The sequence below is a fragment of the Zalophus californianus genome, chromosome 13 (assembly GCF_009762305.2).
Source record: "Zalophus californianus isolate mZalCal1 chromosome 13, mZalCal1.pri.v2, whole genome shotgun sequence".
In the NCBI taxonomy this organism is placed as follows: domain Eukaryota; kingdom Metazoa; phylum Chordata; class Mammalia; order Carnivora; family Otariidae; genus Zalophus; species Zalophus californianus.
The window spans coordinates 63,395,150-63,401,142 of NC_045607.1; positions in this window are offsets into that span (position 1 = coordinate 63,395,150).

A 5,993-nucleotide genomic window follows, 5' to 3' on the forward strand; every position below is an offset into this window, starting at 1 on the left:
TGGGGAATACATGCACACAATGTGTAATTGCTTAGTTATAAATAAATATTTAAAAAACAAAACACAAAGCAAGAAGATAGATTTTATACTTAAAAGTCAAAAAAGTAAAAAGATTTTATATTTATTGAATCTTTATATCCATTAACTTATTTGGGATGCTGATTGTATACTCATCCACATTACATTTATAATGATGTTGTTAAACCTCATCACATGGAGTCTGGGCTTGAAAATGTTCAGGAAGGGGGCACCTGCGTGGCTGAGTTGTTAAGTGTCTGCCTTTGGCTCAGGTCATGATCCCAGGGTCCCGGGATAGAGTCCCGCATCGGGCTCTGTGCTCGGCAGGAGGCCTGCATCTCCCTCTCCCACTACCCCGCTTGTGTTCCCTCTCTCGCTGTGTCTCTCTGTCAAATGAATAAATAAAATCTTTAAAAGAAAAAAAATGTTCAGAAAGAATAGACCTAAAGACTACCTTTGAAACACGTTGAAATTTATTTGTTATCAAAGTGGAGAGGGTAGTGAGGGTGTTCCTGGAAAGTTGCTAAAGGCTCTCAAAAACCTATAGTTAATGTTCTAAAACAGTATCTTTGCCAATCTATGCTCTACTATGTAGTCACCCTCCTCTTTCCCTGTCCATTTAAGATGGACCTTGAATTTCAAGGGGATGTGGGTGATGTTTGGAAATTCATTGCGTTGTGCATAGGTGGTGCTCAATAAATGAATGTATTTACATACTCAACTTTGTAAAGCAAAACAACCTGAAACTATTCATCTTTTGCCTGAAAAGAATTCTCTGAGCCATTTCCAGAAACTAATTTACTGAATTACTTATGGCTCAACTTTAATCCCAGTGAAGGACCTAAACTAATTATTAACCACTAATTCTTTTCTAACTCCTAAATCCAAAATCCTAATATGACCTTTGAAACTCTGTGTTCTGGTGAACTTTTTAGAATGAAGACCCGGCCCCCACCCCCAGTCCCCTTGGGGCTTAAAAGGCTCTTCAGTCTATTCCTGCTTACCTCACCAGCTTCTTTTCAACTTAATCTTCCCTGGCCTATTGCACTCTAGTTTTCTTTCAGTTTCTAAAAAGATCCATACAAACCAAGGTCTTCCTATATGTTCTCTTTGACTTAATGTTTCATTACAGATCTCATTACATATGACATAACTCACTCCTTACCACACTCAGCGTCGAGATACCACAGTCACTCATAGATTGAGGACGTAGATCAAGAAGGGCATAGTACTGTATTACTGTAACAAGATTATTTGTATGCAGTTATTTAATGCCTGTCTTCCTTTTTAGAGAGACCTTGTCAATTGTCTTCATCATTGTCCCCTCAGCAACTGGCACCCAATAGACATTAAATATATAGTCGTTGAATAAATCAGTGAGAAATCTAGATAGCATCTTACATGATTTAAGGTCTGGTTTACTTTTTAAAAGTAATACTCCATTTTTTACTAGAAATTTGACTAAATTAATGGATTTATATAATCAAAAGCCAAATTCTTTTTCCTTTGCTTTCAGCTTGGTAGGTCATGTGGATTTCTGGGCCCTTGGCCAAAGAGTACAAAGTCAAATTCCTCAGTTCTTTGTATTCAGTGTTATCATTAAGTATTCTTTAACAGTTGTTTATAAAGGCATTCATGTAGAGGAAGAAAAGTCACTACAGTGCTACCCGAATAGCTTCGTGGTCCTGGAATAGTATGTTTCTACACAAAATATAGAATTAGGACATTTGGATGTCAACTCATTTTAAATGCTAAGTTAAAACATGCTAAAGTAACATCTCTTTCTGATATGTTAGCTCTTTCCTCTCATTTCCTATATGGTTTTTCCTGAAAAAAAAAAAAAGTCAATTCTCCTTTGTAGTAGTAAAAAAAATATTATATATAAAATACTAAGTATCTCTTTAGATCCCTGTTTCCATTTCAAGCCTCCAGTCTTTTTGGCGCATTTAATAATTAATTGACATCAGTAATTTTATAATTAAAGCAGTGATGGCTAAAGCAATACACGAAGATAAATGAAACATTTACTTGACCCAGTATATCACATTGACTTAGTGAATTAAGAAATCTTTAATATTAAAAGCTTGAGAATGTAGCAAATTCTGAAAATGATCTAAGAAATTTAATGAGTTATCCAAAATTACACTGTACTATACAATTTACTGTAAGTCATTCCAAAAGTTGTTTTGCTGTCACCTGAGCCTGAAGCCTCATTGTTACTATAATGCTGTCATCTGTCCCAGGTATTTTTACTAATTTATTCAACAAGCATTTATTATGCGTGTCATAGTGCTGGGCTTGTTAACAAATTTATTGACAAAGCTGAAAGGGCACGGCATAGTTCAGGTTCTTACAGTTTAACTTGGGAACAAAGTCTGAGTGTGAGAAAATTTTGTAGTTGAGTAATATATGAAAAAGTACTAAAGAATCAAATGTATGTTTTTATTGTGTAATCCTCAATATCATTCTTAAAGTGATTATCAATGTAAATGGAAAACATTGTCAATATAAGTTTCAAATTCAAAGAGGTGTAAATTCATTCTACACATTTGTTGAGAACCATGTAATACAGAAGATATAGGAACAACATAGATGAGTAAGATCCCATCCCTGTCCTCAACACAAAACACAATGAAAGAATATAACAATAAGTTAAAAGTAATGGTCAGAGGAATAAAGAACTCTTAGGAATTTAGCAGTGAGGTGATAGAGGTTTCATATAAAAGGTGGCATTTGTGGTGGGACTAAAAGTATATTTAGAATTGGGCTTGCAAGGACTCAGTCTTAGAAAAGCACAGGGAAGTTAACAATACTGTACTGCATGTTTGAAAGTTGCTAAGAGTAGATCTTAAAAGTTCTCATCATAAGAAGAAAATTGTAGGGACGCCCAGGTGCCTGAGTCGGTTACGTGTCTGCCTTCAACACAGGTCATGATCTCAGGGTCCTGGGATCAAGCCCTGCATCAGACTCCCTGGAGGGAGCCTGCTTCTCCCTCTGCCTGCTTGCTCCCCCTGCTTGTGCTGTCTCTCTCTCTCTCTCTCTCACAAATAGTCTTTAAAAAAAAATTGTAACTGTGTGGGGACGGACATTAACCAGACAATGTGGTGATAGTTCTACAACATATATATAAATCATGTAAACATTGGGGAGCCTGCTGCCTCTACAAAGGCTCACTGCAAAACAAATGCTGAATGCTATCTTTGCTTTTCTCCATTTTTTTTTAAGATTTTATTTATTTGACAGAGAGTACAAAGCAGGTGGAACAGCAGGCAGAGGGAGAAGCAGTCTCCCTACTGAGCAGAAAGCCCGACGTGGAGCTTGATCCCAGGAAGCTGGGATCATGACCTGAGCCAAAGGCAGACGCTTAGCGACTGAGCTACCCAGGTGCCCTATAACTGAAGTTTTTTAATTTGAATTTCAAGCCGTATTTTTAGACTGCAAAAATTTTTGTTCATTTTGGAGACCCCTCATATGAATTAAAAGTGATTGATTCATTTATTTTCCTTCACTTTTTAAGTTGTCCTTGTTTTTCTCCTTCAAGCCTTATTAAGAAAAAATTAACAGCATCAATGTATTTCTTCAAATTGACTTCTAATTGGCATTCCAGAGATTCTCAGTTTTCTGATTTTCTCTTTGTCTAATTTCAAGTTGCCACATCCACATAATCTCTGAAGAGAGCAAGCAAACTTGTCTTCAGTGTGGTTTTAGAGATTTTAACAGGCTCTTTTTATAATTTAAAGCCTCTTTCATTTGTGTTTTCAAATTGTCAAGCATTCTTTTCTGTTCCTTCATTCCCCACACTTTTTCTTCCATTGCACAGCTTCTTAGAATAACAGTTTTAGGCTTTCTTAAAATTGAGTGTTTTTATCCAAACCAATCATGAGGGATGTTCTGAGGGATGTTCTTCTGAGATGCTCTTAAGATGTTTTGGCATCAGTCACTTGAGATTGAGGGGTTTTGCTGCATCTTCAAGTGACTGTCTGTCTTTAAAGTCAAGCCATGAAAATGGAAGTTTAGGGGACTCACTTCTGGTTTTTTTTCTCAAGTGTTGGGTGGACCAGTCCAGATATTTATAAGTGCTACAAAATAAAGTGTTTATGATTTCAGAGGACTGGTCTTCACTGGAGGTGACTTGAGGGCTTCATTGGTTTGTGAATCAGTCTAGTCTCTTCACCTACTTTAACCCCAGGCAGAAAATCTTTGGGATGGATCTTCTTTTTTCTTTTTCTCCTTAAAGTATGTCTGTTCAGTTAACTGTGTGAAAAAAAAAAAAAAAAAAGCAGTATAGAATTTCCTGTGAAACACATAGCGACTTGGGCCTTGTCTCAAGCATCAGACAACACTATCCAAAGGCTAGTGCAGAGCAGGAGGAGGGAAGCCCAGACTGTATAAAACAGAACTCTCTAACTTTGCTCTGCTTACTGCAAAAATAGTGATAAGTGATATTATTTGTCCAGTACATTTGGTCAAGGAGAAAATGCTGACTGCAGCCACTCAGGCGACTCAAGCCATACGTTCTATAGATGTGGAGGATTGAGGCTTAGACTAGGACTTGTGATGAGGAAAGGAGCTGGCCAAATTCTGTTGAAGTTTACTTTAGAATTCATGTATTAGTTGAAAAGGGAGAGGGCTTGTTTTAAGTGATAAGACTGGACAGAATAAGGAACCGTCGGGAGGTATTTCAGTATTTCAGTGACTTTTTTCAATGTGTATAAGTCTGTTTATTCAGTGTTTTTTCTCTTCAGTGCAATCTTGGGTAGAAAATGAAACAGTTATGCTACACTGGTGTTTCTGATGAAACAAGATGATTTTAGGTGGTTTACTGACTCAGCATTAAATAACACTGAGTCACATAGCAAGAAAGTAATTTCTTTCTCTTGCAAGAAAGCTCTTTGTTTCTTGCTAATCTCCCTTTTAAATAAAAAGAGCAGGTCTCAGTCTTCTGTGATCATCGGTATCCTTCTAGGTCTGAATAAAAATACTTTTATCATCTTCTTTTTTATGGTTATCTTCTACTTATGGAAGATGATCCTGATTTTCCATTTAGGGTGGTGATAATTTAAGCCAAAAAATTTTTTTAAATGAGTTGACTGAAAGAATAAATATTAGATAAATAATAGTATAGGTGATATGTAGTTGTCAACAAAAAAATTTTAATGTTGTTATGCCCCATTCCACCATTCCACACCATTCTAGAATCTTTGATCCTTTATGATTACTTCTATACGTTTTCTTGAGAGGGCTTTGGCAGCCCAAAGAAGCTAAATTGCCATTGGAACATTTTAGGCAAGACATCAACCAAACTACCTTATACCACCTTCTGGTTTAACAAAAGCATTTTGTCATTAATTGTGATAGCATTGAGTCTTGAAGTGAAATGTAATTAAAACTGTATTATATGTATTACTCAAGATATAGGATCTCTGCAATGTGTTATTTTAGCATCATGAAATTTTAGAACACAAAGAGACATTACTGACACTTTCCTAATCAGATGAATCTGACTATAATTTGGTAAGTCAATCAGCTCTTCGTCTTAAACCTATAAAGGTATCCTTTGTGAGCACTTCATGGCACAGACTCATCTGCAACAATTCTGCTAAGAGTTCATGTTGGTCAAAAGGTTGCTTCTTCAAAAATCAAAATAGTAGTTAGGTATTAGCCAAATTTCAACTAAAAATGAATGGTCCCAGAATACACACTTGAACTCTGTCTCAGAAAATAACACCATAAATTTATTAGAATTACTACTAGCACAGATAGTATCAGGCATTACAATGTTTATTGACAAAGTTTTTTCCATTTTAAGATTTCTCATCATTCCCTCAATTAGTATTGCCAGTTGCTCTACTAAGAATTTAACACTAAGCTTATTATTAGAGATGATGTACACTGTTTCTACAGTATTCTGAAGCAGAACATTAGATGTCCATATTAAATTCCAGCAAAAGTGTAAAGGAATTCATTTCATCTCT